General features: G+C 37.6%; 1 protein-coding gene and 1 pseudogene across 1 annotated transcript in view; one reads left to right on the top strand and one right to left on the bottom strand.

Moving 5' to 3' along the window:
* The window catches only part of LOC122133921 (SH2 domain-containing protein 4A-like), a 956524-nt gene that overhangs the window by 888518 nt on the left and 46351 nt on the right, over window positions 1-21655 (top strand). The window lies entirely within an intron of this gene.
* The window catches only part of LOC109070413, a 32409-nt pseudogene that overhangs the window by 9993 nt on the left and 761 nt on the right, over window positions 1-21655 (bottom strand).

The following is a 21655-nucleotide window of genomic DNA, read 5'->3' as shown; positions in this document are numbered from 1 at the left end:
AGTGCTTGTAAAACCTTCCTGTTCAGCAACACTTAGAATTGTGAAACTGTCCTAATCAAGCTCAGCATGAAAAAGGAATGTTTATATTAAATTTTTGAACTGCCCACACTGAAATCTTATTGGTCCAAATTCCTGCTCAACGTAGCTGTATGTTACACATCAAATATGTTCAGTCTGGCTGTGATATTGTTGGTACATTTGCTATTTTGCTTTCAGTTAGGATCAGTATTTGCACTGTTCAAGTCACTAACAATCTTGTTTGTATTTTGTGGTTGAAATGTTCTCACCTCAGCGCTCTGTCTAATGACAACCCCGTGAAATCAAAGAAGCTCAGGTACTCCGATGCCACCAACTGGCTGAATTCATTACTGCAGGAGAAAGAGACAAGGAAGAGAGGGATTGTGGGTATAAATGAAAAGAGTTTTATTCCACTTCCTTTCCCATATAATACGCTCATTCACACACAAACACTCACTTCTTGCCCAGGTGTCGTGCCACGTCACAGCGCTTGAAGCCCTCCAGATAGAAGAGGCGCTTAGCCAGTCGCTTGGCAGCATCTGTGTCGACACGGCAGCCGTTTGCGAGAGTATCCGTGCTGCCCCTCTCCAGCGTGTCCACGCTGCCCAACTCAGAGTCCGAGTCACACAGCACATCTGTGAGGGAGAGCATCACTGCAGAAACAAACAAAAAAACCTGTCAATGTCCAAATTGAAAATACAGCCAGAACCAAGATGGTAGATGAAAGATGGTTTTGGATCAATGTTTCTCAACTTTTTTGACTTAAAGACCCCCACTGTCCAACATAATATTCGAGGCCAACTAAAAAATGCGGTGGGAATCCAATTTCCGATTTCTGGGATTTCAAATCCAACTCTAACACTAATCTTGATATACATTTTTTCTTATTAATTAATGAGATTACTGATTTCTTATATAACATTTATTTGTGCATTTTTTTTTGATTTATTTTTTTTTATAATTTATTTTTTTGAATTTATTTTTTTTATTTTTTTTATATTATTAATTTATTAATGTTGTTTTTTAAATATTTTTATTATTGTAATTAATGTGTATTTAAAATTATAAGCAAATACAAAGTTATAAAAGGAACACATTAAAACAAAGGAAACAAAGAACAACATTACAAGCAATAAACAAAAGGTGATTTTCAAAAGTATCTCAAAGTTTTTCAGATGAGGACAGTGAAAGATTTCTCTCTTTTTCTCAGCAGGGGGCCGTTTGATTGATATTACTATTAGACAGTGCATTCGCACCAGTGCACAGATCTATTTTAACATCTGATATTTTGTCCTGTCCTTAAGATGCAGAACGTGTTTTACATTAATTTCACATCTAAAAGCATTCAGAGATCCTGAAGTTTTCAAAATAGATTCAGAATCATGATGCATCAGAGAATCATATTTTTCTCCCACTCCTACTATATAATATATATTAGAACTATATATAAAACATATGTATAAAGTAAATTTTATTAACAGAAACTGGGAGTGTTGATAAACGTAAAATTAATTAACCACAGTTCATTTTGTGATTCCAGACGTTTCAAGAACTGTATGTCCTTAAATAAAAACATTAGTCATTAAGGGGGAAACATTTCACTTTGAAGCTTGATTATATGTTTTTTAGCAATTTTAAGTTAGATTGTTTGTAACATATTAACAACAACAACAATAATAATCCTAAAATATATATAAAAAAAAAGCCATCCTTGCTGAGGCCCCCAAGATGAGAAACACTGTTTTAGATGGTTTATATCTAGCCGTTTATGGTCGTTAGGTGGTTTAAATGCTAGCTGTTGAGACCAAGGTCTACAAGCCAGACCATCTTGGTTAAACTGTCTAGAGATGGGTAAACCACTATTGTAAACTTACTAACCAACTCAACCCAATCGGGTTGATCTGCTTTCTTTTTTTTTCCATCATTCCATTTGTTACACTAGTTCTCTCCCTGATATTAGCTAATCCTAAAATACAACAAATATCATACATGTGGACCATTTGTGTTCAAATTTAGGCTATTGATACAAGCATCCAATCCAAGCCCATTAAAATGCTCCTGCAATTCATGCCACTGAATTAGCATTTAGCTCATGGGTAGCAAAAGAGCATCTTGAGAGAAACACAATCTCTTTTTCCCGCCAAGAAACAGCACATCTAATTTCAACTAATTAAAATTGCGATGTGTACAATTACTGCGATGGAGGCGAGTGGCTCATAGGAGTTCTTTAAATGAAGCTGTAATTTGGGATGAGGAGTTTTTCGTGTCGGCTGCTGAGCTCCAGAGAGGACAGAACCTGCGTGACTCAGGCAGGCCATTACTGAAGTGACAGACTCCAAAGCTTTTCACATGATTTTATTTATGAACTTCTGTCTGGTTATGGTACACAGCTAACTGTGCATAAATTAATAAGGCCTTGTGGTGTTTTATTGTAATCATAAATATTTTAGGACATTTACAAAACTACATATTTTCATTGGGTTGCCTGAATATATACTATAATTTAGGATTTTGGATACTTTTCTTATGGGATGTTTATATAAGACGTGTAAGTTTACTAGCAAATGCTGCTTGTTTAAAGTACAAAAAATATTTTTGGACAACTAGTCGACCATTGTGACTAAATATGCACTACCATTTTAAAGACCACAGTCAGTATAAATATATTTTTAAGAAAGTAATACTTTTATTCAGCAAGGAATTTTTGTAGTGGTTTATATTTGTTGTAGTTGATTAATTTTTTTGTTTTTGGCACTTTCTATTCATCAAGTAATCTCTAAAAATGTTTCCACAAAAATATTAAGTATAACAACTGTTTTTCAACATTGATAATAATAAGAAATATTTCTTGAGCAGCAAACCAGCATTTTAGAATGATTTTTTGTGACACTGAAGACTGTAATTTGCTGAAAATTCAGCTTTGCATAGCAGGAATAATAATTTATATTTTAAAATACATTAACATTGAAAATAATTTATTTTGTATTTATTTTTATTAATATTACAAATAAATGCAGCCTTGGCCAATTGAATTGCAAAGGAAAAATTAAAACAATGCTGTCATCATTCTGCAAGCAGAAATGAAGAGAAAACACACATGCAGATACAGATGGCAAACAGTTTACAGGTCAACAGTTTAGTCTTGATGCGTGTCCGCAGCCTTCTGAATAAATTATGGCTGTCATTTTCATTGTGGATGAGTCAAATTTGTTTTGCATAATTTGATTAGGACAACTGCATTATCTCCAAACTCGATAAGGAACGGTAATGTGTTGGGTTGCCATGGCGCCAGTAGAACCTGGTGTTCCGGGAGAGAGAATGAGGGTGTAATTTGTGTCCCTCCCAAGCAGATGGCCCCTTCATCAGCATTACCCACAATGCCCTAGAAAAGCCCAGACAAATCTCACATGGCACAAAGTGAGCAGTCAAGCAGGCAGGACTGCACAGGGTACATACTGTAAGTTTTTAGGTGAAGAACAAAGTAACAGGAGCACTACGTGATGAGCAGTAGTTCAAGGTGATAAATGATTCCAGATTTCATCAGATCACCCACCCTCAGGCCATCCAAGATGTAGATGAGTTTGTTTCTCTCATCAGCCACAGATTCGGAGAAAATTTAGCAACACACCACTTGATCACCAACAGATCCTCTTCAGTAAATGGGTGCCATCAGAAAAAGCTGTGTTATTATAAATTATGGACTAATACTTGGGTCAAATTATGGTTTTTAAGTTTAAGATGTTTTGAAACACCTTAATGATGGATTTGTTTCTTACAAATATGCAGCTTTTTCACTTCCACAAGACTTTAATTGATGGGCTGGAGTCATGTGGATTACTTGTGAATTACTGTGATGTTTTTATCAGCTGTTTGGAATCTCTTTCTGACGGCACCCATTTACTGCAGAGGATCCATTCCATTGGTGATAAAGTGATGTAATGCCAAATCTGTTCCGACGAAGAAACAAAATCATCTGCATCTTGGATGGTAACATCTGGAATAGATACTAATCAAAAGCAAATATCTGATCCGTACAGATTTTTGTTAGAAAAACTTTTGTGGACACATCTGTTAGTTTATACTAAGATTCAGTTAATACTGAAAAATGATAAAGAATACATTTTAATGAAGTAGATTAAACATTTTGGAGAATAAGAAATGGTTTGGCATATACAGTACATATGGCCTGGTATCTGATTAATAATGGATCACATGTTTGATTGATCTATGTTGTAAAACATCCTTCAGTAATATATGAAGACATTACATAAAGCTATGAGGAAATCTCACTTGAGTTTAGGTTTTACGATCGTCTCCTTCCCTTTTCCAGTGAATCAAAACACTCACTGAATCATCACAAAGATGACTCACACCTACAGTATGTGAGCGCATGTGTCTGCAGACTCTCTGACTGGTATTTACTGTATTTGTAAACCAGATAAATGCAGCCGTGGTGAACATTAGAGACCTTTTTCAATAATATTAAAATGTCTTATCGACGGCAAATTTTTGAACAGTAGTTTAAGTATTAATAATTGTAAACCAACAGGTCCAAAACTAGCCATTAATGAGAGACTTAATTTAGGCTAAATTGATTTAGTATGTTATTCATGCATTCTGTCATATAACATTTTGTTTATTTATTTGTTAATCTTATCAAAAATAAATATAGATTTTTTTTATAAATATAAATTCACTTATTTACTGACTATTTGTGTTTATTATAGTTTTTATTTAATGTTTACAATGTTTTTTTGGACATACCATGGTATATGAAAGTGATAATGATTTAGTATCACTGTCAAAGTACAATGTCCACAATATTACCATATGATACCATAACTGTACGATGGGATCACCCAGAGTATTCTTTGTAATGGTGTTTAATTCCTAAACAAACACAAAGAAACTTCCACATAAGTGATTCATTAGTTAAAAATAAATCACAGCCTGTTGTTGTCCCACTAACGGCAGCTCTAGAGGGTAGATAAAACATTATAAGTGACTATGACAGGGCTTAATGTGCCAGCACGGATATACAGTATTTCCTACAAAGAAGCCAACACAGCGTTGTCTCTGTGTAGACCTGCGCTGCTGCTGAGCAAGGCAGGAGATTAAACATGAGGACTGCTTGTCTATGACTCACATGCCAACATCTCTCACTGCCAGCTCTGATGCCATTGCTAGAGGGTGTGTTGGATGAACAGAGCGAGGTGTGAATGAGGTTGCTGCGTCCTTGTCAATTAGCCAAAAACACAAAATCCCCCTTTGTGTGTGTGTATTGTGTGTATTCTCTTACTGGGAATACATCAAACCAGTCAAGGGTCAGACAGAAATGCATTACGCATCAGAACGTTGCAATGAAAACTAATTCTGGTTACGATGGGAATTTAGGCAAACCAAACACACGCTCAACTATATAGACCCTCAGGCTGATGTATTTTATCAAAAACCATTCGATGATGGAAGAGATGAGAGATTAAAGGTAGAGTTCGCCCCAAAAAACACCCAAAAATATAAGTTCTGTCATCCTTTACTCACCCTCATGTATCACCCAAAAATATAAGTTCTGTCATCCTTTACTCACCCTCATGTTGGTAAAACAGACAATTTTGGGTCCCATTGACTTCCATAGTATTTTTGTTGTCACTACTGTGTAAGTCAATAGGACAAGAATTCATTTGGCTACTAATTTCTTTCAAAATATCTTATCTGTATTCCACAGAAGGAGTAAAATCATACAGGTTTGAAAATGAAGACAGAATTTTTATTTTTGGCTGTACTCTCCTTTTAAAATCTTTCTTTTATTATTAGTGTTTTGTATGGCACTGGGTATTGAACACCTAGCTCAAAACAGTTTTTTAACTTAACAATAATGAATGTAAATTCTTCCTTTAAACTAATAGTCTAATGTCATCAATATTTGTACAAGCTTTGAGTAACAAGTGAATCCAATAAAACCACATTGCATAAATTCAGACAAGAAGTCAAATATATGCTGTAATACAGGGAGATTTTAACTGAAAGATTGATGTTCTTTGCGCAAAGTTTTTTTTTTTTCTTCTCCCCATCATAAATGTCAGGTCAGGGAGGCTGTTGCATTTTTATTCCAGCAAGTTGTCACATGTGTTATACATTTTGTAACTTTATGCAATCATCTCATTTATAATATTTGCTGGTAAAAACAAGAGTTTTTTTTTTTGTTGTTTTGTTTGGTTGTATCCTGCACATTTTTTATGGTTTTGTAATGCTTTAAGATTGTAGTTGAAATGCCTCTAATAAGCTAACAGCTGGTCCCTCAAGTGGGCATGTTGTCACAAAAGATTAATGTGTTAAATGAGTTCTAACTTTTTTCCTGGAAAATAATGGTGGAACTGTCACTTATTTTAAGACTTCAAAAAAATAAAGAAAGAAAAAAAGAATATAATATCATTATTTCAAAAATAAATCTACGCTGGAAATAACTAGAGTAAAACCGTGACAACTAGCCCCGGTCACCACTATAATATTCAGTGTCCCACAGACAGGAAAAACAACCAACAGATATGTCCACACAAAGACCAAAGGGCGAGATGCCATAAAATAACAGATCAAATTCAAACAAACCCTGCTGCTGCAGAGGAGAAAACCCAAGAAGTTTTGGGCTTCAGTTACGTCAATAAATAAATACTCAAAATAACACAAGAACAACTACACTTAATGACAGAAATTCAACACGAAGTTTCTACATTTTTCAGTCTATTGCGTCAGTTGCAGGGTCTTTTAAGAAGGTCATTTTTAGACGACAACAAAAGCTACAGAAAAACTTACAGAAGTCCCAGAGAAAAGTCGAAATGCACTTTCATATTCATCTTTCCACATCTTTCACTGGGAGGTCAGGACTCAGTCCCCCGCGCGGAGCGAGAAAAAAAAAATCCCTTCAGCTTCCATTCGCCTTCAGGCGCTTTGCGCATTGGTAATCAGGTTTTTCCCAAATGGAACAAGTTTTCGACGCCTTTTGCGGCTAAAAGGCGGCGTTCTGCCGGAGTGTGTCACCGCATCCCGTTTATGGTTCTTCGACAAATAAAAGTTTTGACGCGACTAATTCAAAGAGAATCCGCGCGCGCGCGTAGCCCCGGCTCGTTGGCACAAACGGCTTCCCAGCGTGAAGTTCCTCAAAGTCAGACACAAGGGAAGGGGGCGGAGAGAGGCGCTCTGGATGGGTTGGATGTATCTAAATTGAGTCTGCCGGGGCCACATTTCCATATTTCCAATGTTGAAGTGGCGATCTGGACACGGAGCCCGGGGAGCGCCAGGATGTAGTCTGGACTGTCTCGCGCCGCCGTGTCTGCTATCAGAGTTGTACCCTTCTCTTCATCCCTTAGGCTCAAAACTCTATTACATTATATCATATTAAAAACATAACTAATAGCAACAAAGACGAATACAAACATTTTATTTTACCGTCATGGCCTGGTACGCCAGCCAGTATTATACATAATACAAATGGGATCAAACAAAAGACCTTTTAAATACTGCAATAAAAATATGACATTGAATACTCTGAAATACCTGAAGAAAATGAATGAATGAGTGAACTATTGTATAAATATTGTTAGGATAAAAAATCATATTAGCACTTCTTTTTGTCTATCGGATCTCAACTATTCCAATCCATCTACTAGTTTGCATTTTAGTTTCCTGGTACCCAACACTACTTAAGTAGAATAGTCTAGTCGTAAAGGTAAAGTAATAGCCAGTTCTTTACCACAAGCAAACAATATTCGGTCTACTTCTACTTTAACTGGTTTTTTTATCATTGTAAAATAAAATGGCTACTTCATTGAAACTTGAAGTTTACAAACTGTTACTAAAAACAAATACTAGTCTGAAGCAATAAGCTTTACTTGAGAATCACAAGCAGCCAGAAGTCAGTTTCAAAATGTGCAATTTGTACCCAGCAAACACTAAAATAAATTTAAAAAAATCAAAACAAAAATCTTGAGCACATAAAAAAAAATGGATTATTTCATGTCTAAAATATTTGAGCTCACAACACAAACTGGAACATTGTGATGCACCGCGCAACATTTCCATTTAGCATTGACTCACCTCCGTAAAGACAGAATGGATACAGATCACGTCCAACCACACCACACGCAGACCATGACTTCATGACAGAAATGCCTATCCCTTCTGAATTCTGCCACCCGTAACGCTTGATATTTAAAATTTGGCAAGTTATCTCTTCAAGATCTGGATGTGGAGCCAAGCTGCTCTGATGTATGATACAATAAAGTGCCTTGTTAGTGTGTGTGAGTGTAGTCTGTTATACTGTGTGCAATGCAATGATTCCAGTAACCTGCAGTCACCACATGTTTGTCTTCTCCTCACCAAACCGATCATTGGAGCTGAATGACCAGCATAATTGGTTACAATGATCACACAGCTGCCGCCGCCATACCCATAGAAATAATAATCATCCTTATGATCGCTGCTCGCCTCTGTACTGTGACCATCTCCAGTCATGCAGAAAACTGATCTGCCACCAAACTGCGGCCTATGTAAATTTGGACCAATTTCTTCTTTACTAACCTTGATCTTACATGTGAAAATTGGCAGAGTACTGTAAATTTGTTGGCTCTCTTCTTGTGAGACAGTGCCTATTTTGTATTATACATTAAGTAGTGAGACTATGTGTGAATTAGGCTTAATTTATATATATATATAATATAGATCTATAATATATATAGCTAATATATTATCTATGTATATATAATATATATCTCTATTATTTTCTATTTATTAAGTCTGTTTAAATTTGTATTTGTTTTGTTTTGTTTATATGTCTCTATATATAGAGAGAGAGAGAAAGAGAGAGAGAGAGAGAGAGCATAGATTTAATTAGTTAGTAGACTTTAAAATTATTTAGCTTGGTGCCAAGTGCAAAAATTTCATCAATTAATTGTTTTTGATTTCATTTCAAAAATGAATTTAGTTGTTATTTAAGTTTTCTTAACCTAACCTTTACATGGTTTCTCGTTTTGGTTTTTTTAAATACTGCAAACAAATTTTAATAGTTTTAGCTTTATAAAAAACACTGTTTGTAGACTGTTCAGATTATGTAGAATTATTATTTCTCTCTGTCACAAAATATTTTGGCGTGCCTAACTGAAAAATGACCAATATATTAATGACATGCACATGGCTTTTTTCACAGCCATACCGCATAATGCATCTGATTCTATGGACCATTTGAGGAAAAGGAAATAAGAGAATGGACTCTTGACACTTCCACTGGAATACCCTTGATCCTGAGATTTCATTTTTAGCATTTTTTTCAGGACTCTAAAAGCTTAAAAGCTACAGCATATTGACTAAAAGCGCACCATTAAAAGTAGCATAACAAGTCATTCATTATGACATTGTGGCACAACATCTTCTGAAGCTGTACAGCAGCTTGTGAAAAAAAAAAAAAAAAAAGACTGAAAACTTAAGATGAAAATCTGGACTTCAGTACATTTGTCTTTATGGTGCCTTTTTTTTGAAGCTTGAAAGCTCCAGTCCCCTCATGTACTTTCATTAACATGAATAGAGTCAGGATATTCTTAAGAACGAAAGCATCAACTTTTGTGTTGCACAGAAGAAAGTAAGTTATCTCCGCAATAAGTATATGGAACGACATGAGGGTGAGTAAGTGATGACAAATATTTATATTTGGCTGGAACTATTCCTTTTAAAACATTTCTTCTCCATTCTTGCTAGTCAGCTTTAAGCTGCTGAGCAACTGACCAGCAGTACTGAACGGTCAGACAGAGACCGGATGGCAGCTAATTATAGACGGGGTCTAAACCCAGTAAAGGAAAGACTTCTCTGTGATATGGTCTTGCGAGGATTTAATAGCACGGCACGAGTGCGATGTCTGACAAAGACCCCACGTGGAGGGTATGGATTCTGACACATACACACACACCCCTCATCATCATTACACTTCTCTCTCATCCTTATCAGTCTTTTGTGTGGTGTCTCCACGTGTGACGAGAGATTATGTTCTGCTCTTACATGTTGAGTTTCTACCTTCTGCACTTCTAATAAACTCCGCAGCGTCTCACGGTAAGCTCACTTTCCTCTCAGCTACATCGCTCGTCCATTAGCAGGTCCACACGCGGTGCTAAAGAGGCTTTCTGCTCTAGCCGCCATTCTCCTGGAGCTAGCAAACTAACTTACCCTTAGGATTGGTTCAGTCCTATGCTCCATAAGGTGTTGTGCAGCTAAGAAAAGTAATATATTAATCTTCTGCTATAAGGCTTAAATGGTCACTGAGTACTGAAAATATTGTGTACTTATCACCGCAAAAAAAATGGAAATCTACTAATAAAAATAATGGAGGATTTATGTCTTTTAAGGCCATACATGAAACCTAAAACATCCTTCCAAATGGAGGATCAAATTTCTTCCATTTCAATTAAAGTGTTAGGAAGACAATTATATGTTTTTATTTGAATTTAATGTGCAACCATTACTATGCATTAACCATAAACCAGGAGTACAATTTGATTTCATGTAACTGTAAAATCAGCTTTTAAAAAGGTACAGACATGTGCATCTCAAAATTAGAATGTCGTGGGAAAAGTTCATTTATTTCAGTATTCAACTCACAACGTGAACTTGTGTATTAAATAAAGTCAAATGAACACAGACATGAAAGTAGTTTGATGGCTTTGGTATCTTTGTAAAGTGTGATGAGTTTGTCTCACATTTGTTTAAACCAAACCCACCAACATCCAACCCATCTCCAAATTAGAATACTTCATAAGATCAATAAAAAAAAAAAAAAAAAAAAAAAAACATTTTTAGTGAATTGTTTTGGCCTTCTGAAAGTATGTTCAATTTTACTGTACATTTCAGTACTCTTTTTGGGCTCCTTTTGCTGTAATTACCGCCCTCAATTTGGCGTGGCGGGGGGGGGGGGGGTCGGGGGTGGTGAGGGTTAATCAGTTTGTGCACTTGCTGGAGAGAGAGAGCATAGATTTTAAATTAGTTAGTAGACTTTAAAATTATTGCAGATTGTTGCCAAGGCAAATTTCTCTTATGGTTGATTCCTTTTCAAACTAATTATTTTTATTTACGTTTTCTTAACCTAACACTTACATGTTCTTTCTCTTTTATGTTTTATTTACATTACTGAAAACAAATTTTAATAGTTTTAGATCTTTATCAAACACTGTTCGGAAGACCGTGTTCAGCATTATGTGAAGTTATTATGTCTCTCTGTCCCAAAAATAGTTTGGCTGCAACTTGAAATGAACAATAATATTCATCATGCACATGCTTTTCACAGCCATACAGCATATGGCATCTGATTCTATGGACCTTTGATGGCAGGAATTAAAATGTACCTCTTGACACTTCACTGGAATACCCTTGACCTGAGATTTCATTTTAGCATTTTTTCAGACTTAAAAGCTAAAAGCTACACAATTACAAAAAGGCACCATAAAAGTATCATAAAAATGTCAGTTTCATATGACTTGTGCACAAATCTTCTGAAGCCTGTACAGCAGCTTTTGTACAAAAAAAAAAAAAAAAAGACTGAAACTTAAGATGAAATCTGGACTTCAGTACATTTGTCTTTTATGGTGCTTTTTTTTGAAGCTTGACATCTCCAGTCGCTCATTTACTTTCATTATAATGAATAGACAGGGCAGGATATTCTTCAAACATCAACTTTTGTGTTGCACAGAAGGAAATACGATTATCTCCGCAAGTCATATGGAACGACCCATGAGGGTGAGTAAGTGATGACAAATTCTTTATATTTTGGGCTGGACTATTCCTTTAAAACATTTCTTCTCCATTCTTGCAGTCACTTTAAAGCTGCTGAGCAACTGACAGCAGTACGAAGTGTCAGACAGAGACAGGATGGAGCTAATTATAGACTGGGTCTTAAACCCAGTAAAGAAAGACTTCTCTGTGATATTGTCTTGCGAGGATTTAATAGCCACGGCACAGTGCGAAATGACAAAGACCCATCGTGATGTATTCTGACACATACACACACACCCTCACATCATTAACATTTCTCTCTCTCCTGATCATCTTTTGGGTGTTGTCTCCACGGTGACGAGAGATTATTCTCTCTACATGTGAGTTTCACTTCTGCACTTCTAATAACTCAGCAGAGTCTCACGGTAAGCTCACTTTCATCTCAGCTCATCCGCGGTGTCGGGTCCTCAAAAGGAAGAGGCAGGGGGGTAGCAGGTGGTCCACACGCGGTGCTAACGAGGCTTTCTGCTCTACCAGCATTCTCCTGGAGCTAGCAAACTACTTACCCTTAATGTTTACGCCTATGCTCCATAAGGTGTGTGCAGCTAAGAAAAGTAATCTTAATATTCTGCTAAAGGCTAACATGGTCACTCAGCGTACTGAAAAATATTTGTTACTTATACAGCAAAAAAAATGGAAATATATAACAAAATAATGAGGAGTATGCTTTAGGCCAACATGAAACCTAAAACACCTCCTTCCACAGGAGGATCAAATTTCCGCCATTTCAACAAAGCTAGCAAATATTTCATGATTTTTTTTATTTGAACTATGTGCACCATTATGGCACAACCAATAAACAGGATACAATTTGATTTCATGTTAACTGTAAATCATCTTTAAAAATGAAGATACATATGCACTCATCTTCAAATGTCCGGGGAAGTGTTCATGTATTTCAGTAATTCAACCTCAAATCAGGAAACTTGTGTATTAAATCCATTTCAAGTGGCACACAGACCGGAAGTAGTTTATGCCCTTGGTCTCTTTTAATTGTGATGATTTTCTGTTCACATTTAACAAAACCCCACCAACATCCCACCCCTCCCAACAAATTGCATCATCTCTCTCATAAGATCAATAAATAAAAAAAATACAAAAAAAAAAAAAAACATTTTTAGTGTATTGTTTGCCATTTGTGAAAGACATTTCATTTACTGTAACATTACTCTAAAATTGGTTTGGGGCCTTTTTTTGCTTTAAGTACTGCCTCAATTTGGCATAGCACATGAGTGCGATCAGTTTGTGGCACTGTTGAGGTGGTATGGCAGCCCAGGTTTCCTGACAGTGGCCTTCAGCCTATTTGCAATTTGTTTGGTCTCTTTTTGTTTCTATTTCTCTCTCTCTTTTCCTCTTGATAGCAATTTCATAGATTCTCTATGGGGTTCCAGGTCTGGCGAGCTTGTTAGTCAGTCAAAGCACACCACATCATGCATGGTCATTTAACCAACTTTTTGGTGCATTTTGGCAGTGTGGACAGGTGCCAAATCCTGCTGATAAATGAAATCAGCATCTTCAAAAAGCTGGTCAGCAGAAGGAAGCATGAAGTGCTCCAAAATTCTCTGGTAAATGGGTGCAGTGACTTGGTTTTCTAAAAACACAATGGACCAACACCAGCAGATGACATTGCAACCCAAATCATCCTAGACTGTGGAAACTTAACACTGGACTTCATGCAACTTGGGCTATGAGCTTCTCCACATTTCCAGAGACTCTAGGACCTTGGTTTCCAAATTAAATACAAACTTGCTCTCATCTGAAAAGAGGACTTTGGACCACTGGGCAACAGTCCAGTTTCTTCTTCTCCTTAGCCCAGGTAAAACGACGCTGACGTTGGTCTGTGGTTCAGAGGGGCTTAACAAGAGGAATACTTAGCCAACTGTAGCCAAATTCCTTGAGACGTCTGTATGCCTTGACCCCAGCCCAGTCCATTTGTGTGAAGCTTTACTCCAAATTCTTGAATTTCGATTTTGCTTGACAACTCCTCATAAGCGGCGGTTCTCTCGGTTTGGTTGTAGCGCCTTTTTCTTCCACTCAACTTTCACATAACATTCTGGATACAGCACTCTGTGATCAGCCAGCTTCTTTGGCAATGAATGCTTGTGGCTTACTCCTCCTTGTGAAGCAGTGTCAACGACTGTCTTCTGGACAACTGTCTGATCAGTAGTCTTCCCCCTGATTGTGTAGACTAGTGAACCAAACTGAGAGACCATTTTGAAAGGCTCAGGAACCCTTTGCAGGTGTTTTGAGTTGATTAGCCTGATTGGCATGTCACCGTGATTCCTAATTTGTTGAGATAGAAGTGAATTGGTCTGTTTTTTTGCTTAAATGTGAGCCAAAATCATCATAATTAAAAGAAACAAAGACTTAAACTACTTCATTCTGGTGTGCATTGAATTTATTTAATGGCCACAAGTTTCACAATTTGAGGTGAATTACTGAAATAAATTAACTTCTCCACTTACATTCTAATTTATTAGAGATGCACCTGTATTATATCATATGATCTATATATATATATATATATATATATATATATATATATATATATATATATCTATATTTCTACATGAAAAGAAATATGAAAAGTAAAGAGAGATATAAAAGTATATATTTATATAGATTATTGCATTATTGCATTTTGCATAGATAAGCTGTTATGAAAACATTTTTGAAAATACACTATCAAAATGCTGATCAAAATTATAATTTCAAAAACTAATTTGAGATACATATCAAAAAGATACATATATGTCACGAATGCAATGAGCATGAAAAGCAAAATGAACAAATATATGCACTGATATGTCCTTTTCACTCTTAAATTTTTTTATTTAAAAAGAGGATTAGATATTTTACTTTAACACAAGATAAAGATGGTGATTAAGAAAAATGTTAATTTGCATGTAAAACTCGGTTTGATTTTTCTAGATGATCTATATTTTACTCTACAGTCATGGCCAAAAGTTTTGGCAGTGACATAATTTTGTGTTTTTGCAAAGTTTGCTGCTTAAGCTGTTGGTGGTGTTCATTCACATTGTTTCTAGATTATTGTTTAGAGTGACTCAGATGCATTTTAAATAATTGCTGAAAGCTTCATTGGCCAAAAAACCACTTCACTGTTTTTTGATCCTGACACAAAATTCATTAATTGACTAATCATATCAGCAGCACATGTGAAAGTGTGAATGAGTACTAGTCAGGTAAAATTAACATTAATTGACTAATCATATCAGCAGCACATGTGAAAGCGATTTTACCTGACTAGTACTAATTCACACTTTCATACTAATTAGATTGTAAGAGAAGACTGATTACACATGCAGCCATCATCGCTTTGCATCAAAATGGCCTCATATGCAAGGAAATTGCTACAAAGAATATTGCATCTGAAAGAACCATTTATTGGATCATCAAGAACTTCAAGGAGTGGGGTTCGACTGCAGTGAAGAAGTCTTCAGGACGTCCCAGAGTGTCCAGTAAGCATAAGAACCATCTCCTCCTGAGGAGTTAGCTACAGAATCGTGTCTCCAGAGGTGTAGAGTTTGCTCAGGAATGGCAGCAGGTTTCTGTGGAGAGCATCTGCACACACAGTGAAGCTAAGACTTTTTAGACAATCTCGGCTCCCTGGCGCTAAGAAGGACATACAGAAAGCCACACTTCGTAAAAAAAATGTCATCAAGGATACGCCCGAAAGTCTGCAGGAAGGAGTACAGGGGTGGACAACAGAAGACTGGCGCAAGCTATATTTTATCTGATAAAGTTCTTTCTGACTGTTTGGGAAATCTGAAAAACTGACATTGTTTGGAGAAGAAATGGTGGGTACTACCATGGGTCCTGTGTTGTGCTAGCAGTGAGCCATCCCGAGCATTATCCATGTGTGGGGTTTATTTCAAACTGCGAGTGGCCTCTCACATAATTCTGCCCAAAAACACCGCCAGGAATAAGAAGTCGGCAATAAAACAGCTACTTGAAAAGAGTATGATTTCCTTCCACGAGATCCACAGAGCAATTTGGTGATGATCCATTCATTATCCAGCATGATGGAACGTCATGTCACAAGCGTAGAGTGATAAAGAAGTGGCTCAAAAAATCATTACATAGGAACTTTTGATCCGGGGCCGAGCAACTCCTCTGGATCTCAATCCCATAGTGAACTCCGATTTCAAACTTCAGAGAACTCATTAAATCAAGAAGCGATGCTCTCCATCGGTCAGGATTTGGCCCAGAAGCTACACATCCAGCATGCCAGAGTGAATTGCAGAGGTTATGAAGAACAAGGTCAACGCTGTAAATATTGGCTCATATTTTTTTGGCCACTAAAAAGCCTTTAAAAACTGATCGAATGCTTGTCATTGTTTTTCAGTGCCACCATAGAAACGTGGAAAATAATCTACAAAATACTGAAGCAAGCGAAACTTTGCAAAACATAACATTTACAGTATATCACTGCCAAAACGTTTGGCCATGACTGTTCATATAGATTAAAGACAAATTTCAGAAAGTTAATCAGATACTAACAGACACAAATGCATAATTATCATGGGATGTGAGCATCAATACCTCCAAGAGTAATTTAGAGCGAACAGTATTGATTTCACACAAGCAAAAATGCCTTTGAAAAAAGGAAAGGCCCTGTGTTTTTGGAGAAAACAAAGGATTACAATATAAATCCTTTTCTCTTTGTTGTATGGAAGTATGGCATGGTGTGTGTGCTATGCTTATCTCAGTCAGTGTGTAAGATGTCAGAAAGAGAGAGACTGTGTGTGTAATAGCTATCCTGCATCCTGTAGGGATAATCTATCACTAGACAGCACTCAGCCCAGCTACTCCTGGCACACACAACCATGATGGAGCATGAACCAAGGCAGGAAGTTTGCGCTTGTGTGATTGAGTGCATGCGAGATGTGGTTTGTGGTGTTTGTGTGTGCATAAATGAGAGAATAAAGTAGGATACAGGCATTGTCTGACGTAAAGAAAGAATAAAATAGTGTGTGGCTCTTTTTAAAGTGGATAGGTTCAGGCTTCAGAAAGGCAGGTGGGTGGTAAAGGAGGCTAAATCATGGCTGAGATGATTGTTTCTGTTCCTTATGTCACGCAAATTGGTGAAAAACAAAATAACAAAGTAGCACCGGCCTTTGGTGAATAAAAAAAGCCAATACTAAAAATGCGTCGCATCATGTACCGCTAGTCTGACCTTTTCTAAGGCAGTCAAGAGCGAACCGATCAATCACCTAATCGTGTCTATCCAAATGAAAATGCTAATGTGATTAATTCTATTTGAATTTCATTATATAAACTGTTCAGGTTTTTTTGTCTAGCCAACATTCAATTTGTCTGTTTAACTTGCTTTGGTAAAAAAAAATCCGAGTTTGAATAATTTTAGAATTTGGAATTTCGTTCATTATGCGATTCTGCATCCTGTGTGCCTGAAATTTTAATGCATTTCATTCATTCTGAAGTGGAGCTCACTCAGCAAACAGACTATGTTTTAAGTAACTCCCTAGCAATCATGATGCTTGTGAGGCTCTGTGGATTTGCTAATTACCAGCATATGCTCTTTTCCTTCTGTTGGCGACTGTAGACACAGTGCAGCACTCGTTCTGTTCTCTGTGATGAGTTTATCAACCATATTCAACCACCATGCAACTCCAAAGAACTACAAATGAATAACACATGTTGCTAGTGTAAGCATTACCCACCTCGGGAGACACAGGACTAATACAGTTAGCCACTAATGCTAAAAGAAGGGGAGTTTTAAATGAAATAGGTGTGCATATGGAGGGTCAACTGCAGCAACAAAATGGGGTGAGCTATCATTGTATCCCTGTCAGTGAATAAACTCACTGCATTGCAGACCAGAAGGACGGCTTGACTTGAAGGGCATTGACAAGCTGTGCAGTGCACAGATAAAAGCAATTGCCGCTACCTTAGCTGAAGCGAACCTACGTATATCCGCAGAGGCTCCCGTCGTTAAAGAGGAAGCCAAAGGTTGAGTGGATGCTCACCTCCCTGGTCTAAAACTCCCTCATAGATTCAGAGCAGACTGGAGGGCAAAGACTAACTGCTATAGTCATTTTGTTTTAAACGGGGAGGAAAAAACACACTAACTATTCTGCTGCTGTAAATAGTGTCCAAATAAGAGATGGGACAGCAGAGTAAGACGGCAGCAATATTAGACCTAATCCTTCAAATATGGCTCCCCAGACAGGTGAACCTTCTGCATGATTGGATACTGGCACAGAATCGTGCATTATAAAAGATTTCCAGTTCGGGGCTAGACCGACAGTGTGATACCTCCTCTTGTAAAATGTACCACGATAGGCTTCACACGTCCTTCAATGGTCTCGCATTTTCTAACCCAGGCGCCATCCGGTCAACACGGGCAAAATCTAACCATGTGCCTGTTGAGCTAATCATTTCTGCAAAATAATATTACGATGCTTCTTGCCCGCGTTTTTGCGACACTTTCAAAGTGGGAAATGTCCAGTGAGTAGCACTAGCTAAAGCACTTGCAGTTTTATCCAAAACAGATGAACTCTGACAAGGTTTGTTGTTGAATGTATCATGGAAATTAAGTAAATGAAATTCCCGGTGAGTTAGCTCTAAAATGTAAAAGCAAATGGCTGAGATAAAACACATCTGTTGAAGCAACCATTCTATTTTGCTTACTTCTACAAGTTACTTGTGTTTTCGCTGGACTTGTACCCAAATGCTCTGGCATCACAAGTGCAGCGCTGTACCAAGTGAGCTATCAAAGCAAGTTCACTACATCGAAAGAACCTAAATTTGGAGGTCATAGTGTAGATGTGATGCAAATGTCATAATGTATTAGCTTAGACCACTAAATCATGCACATATAGTAAAAGGTGGTTGGGTGAGGATCCGTCACATCTATATGTGTGTGTATTGTTGTTTGGCCAGAAGCGGTGTGGTGGTTTGTCTCTCGTGAAAAGAAACCGGCCCCCACTCGTAGATGGTCAGTTAGCAGTACTCGAGCAAAGTCAAATAACGGCAGGGTGCCTCCGGTAGAAACACAGCAGCATAGGACAAATTGTGTGCAAAAAGGAAGTGCAAGTTTTGGTATTTTACTGCTAGCTTAACTGCTATAAAAAAAACCGCGTTTGGAATTGTATGTGTTCACTGTAAAAAATGACTGTGAATTTAATGGTAAAACACTGTAAAAATACTACAGTACAAACCTGTTAAATGGTTAACAGTAAGTTCCTGTAAAATTTACAGGGAAAAAACGTAAACTGACGTTCCCAGAATTCTCTGCGTGGCATTTTAAATTTTGTTTGAATTTGATGTTTTTTCTTTGAAATAACTATGTTTCTTCTTAGTTTTTTCTTATCTGTGATGTTTATTAGGGTTGTACTGTATGTTACATATAATATTGATAAATTAATCTTTATTGCATATTTCAGTTTAATGAGTCTCACCATGATGGTGTTTAGTGTTTGTGTGAATGAGACTGTGCACCTTCTATATATCTTATTATTTAAAAGCTGCTTGTGATGGGCTTTGTTTCATTAGGTGTCTTTCTCATCACCACCTGCTATTGGTGGTTACCAGTGTATTACAAAGGTACAAAACAGATTTCAGTACTTCAATAAGTTGGTATATTAATATTATATCAGTTAAATTATGGTATTAAACTGTACATTTAAGGTAAAACCGTTAAACCTAAAACCGGTGTTACCATATTTTTTACAGGTATAATTCTGCCAACCACAGGTGCCAGTTTTTACCATTATATTTTTACGGATCATTTTTTACAGTGTACATTTTTTTGTAATAATGTTTTACCAATGAGCCTAGGGTTGTTTGGCTCTTCCTAGGGCTCTGATTATTAGAGTAACAATTAGCAAACAGTCATTGGATCAGGATTGAATCTTGACTCCAATCCAGAGGAGCCATTGTCTATGTGCTGGGATGAAATCATGAAGCATGAAACTTGTTGCTCACTCAGTTAAAAGACCATGTTATTGCTAGTGCTGCATGCCATCTACTGGGCAGATCAAAAGGAGATTTAGTTGCATCTTTTACCTGATAGAGTTTGGGCATCAGTTCCTCCACTCTCTCCATTCCCAGGCAGCTCAATGTGGAATCCATTAGGGGGATGCTCCATTGTGCCGGCTGGCTCAAGACACTCTTTCTGACCTGCCTCCTGGAATAGGGTGGTCCGTGGTGGACTTGCAGAGCTGGCTTTATCCCTTGCCATCTCTGTCCCCAGCTCAGCCCTCACCCTCAGCCCCTTCCTGCACGGTCTCCAGCTCCAGTTCTGGAGGTTCAGGGCCCCATTGGGGCCCTCTGCTGGATGAGAGGGGTGAGAGGAGCCTCAAAGCTGGTGACACAGCTGTCCGTCTCGTCGGTGAGCGACAACACATCCAGTGAATCCAGACTGCTGTAGCAAGTCCCGCCTCTTAGAAGCTCTGACTTCGGCGATGCGCGCCTCGAATGTGGAGCTGAAGCCGTCCCTGGGTCTCTTTTCGCGTCCTGTCATACTCTTCCTCTCCGTCGTCCCTCTTCCTCCTCCACAGCCGTGGTCTTGGCGACCTGCTCCACCAATGCTCCTCAAATGTAGAGCTGAAACTGTCCTGATTTCGGGTCACCCTTTCCTCTCCGCCATCCTCGTCCTCTACCTCAGCATCCAGCTTCCTCTACGGAGAGTTCAAGCGTGGAGCTGAAGGCGTCTAGGTTCCCCTGTGCTGAAGGCTCCTCCAGGACCCCCCCCCTCGTCCTCCTGCCCTTCGCTGTCATCTCCAGTCCCGTTCTCAAACCTGCAGTAACAAAGATGGCAGTTAATGTATTCCCAAACATATCTGGTAAAAAATCACATCACACAGACACACCTGGCTAAAGAGCGTCTTGCTTTTAGAACTATACACAAAGGACTCTTAGCCTGGCTGGCATGCGGCTGCACGTGTTCCTATCTTTAGTCGTGGGCTTCTGTCATCACTACTGCAGTGGAGGAGTCCCATCAGAAAGATGCATCAATCAGGACAGCTCCCTTGCCATGTATGGTGCCCAAAATATCTCCCCCACCCTCATTGCGCTAACATGTGCCGCCACACTCATTAGTGAAGCCTGACACTGAGAATTCCACCCAGTGCTAAACACTGTAATACATGTGTTTCATATTCAAAATATTTTGTAAAGACATGACAAGCCAGGCATCTTGTGAAAAAATTCACTGTGAAAAGATGGAAGCCTTATCTTTCTGAAGCGGTTTTATTGATCTATTTTTGGGTCTGTTCAGACTACAAACTCAAACACTTTCTTGGAAGATCATTAGGATGTATGTTTTGGAAGATACATTTTATTTGTTTAGCGCTTTGACCAGTGCAAAATTCACACAACTGGCTTTCTTTCAAGGGTTAGATTTTGAATCAGATCATTGGGTACAACACACAGGAAGTCAAACTGAAATTAGAGTTGAAAATAAAGTGTCAGAGAAATAAAAATAAATATTTAAATACTGGAGTAATGTAAATTTCTTTGAATTTAAATACATTTTAATTTTTACTTTCTTACATTTAAACTGCAAGTTCACGTTCAGGATTCTATAATTCCTTTTCTGAATTGTACACAACCCTACTTTTGACTATAAATGATCACGGTATTATTATGTATACCAGTACAGTCAAGCCACAGTCTTATCTGTCTGTTCAAGTCTATGTATATATATAGGTGAATACTTTCATTACTACCATTCAAAGGTTTGGGGGTCAGTAGTATTTTTAAATGTTTTTGAAAGAAGTGTGCTATTCTCCCTCACGTGGCTGCATTTATTTAGAAACAGTAATATAGTGAAATATTAAAATAACTA

Source organism: Cyprinus carpio, chromosome A14 (genome assembly GCF_018340385.1).
Source record: "Cyprinus carpio isolate SPL01 chromosome A14, ASM1834038v1, whole genome shotgun sequence".
Lineage (NCBI taxonomy): Eukaryota > Metazoa > Chordata > Actinopteri > Cypriniformes > Cyprinidae > Cyprinus > Cyprinus carpio.
This window is presented reverse-complemented; position numbering and strand designations above follow the sequence as displayed.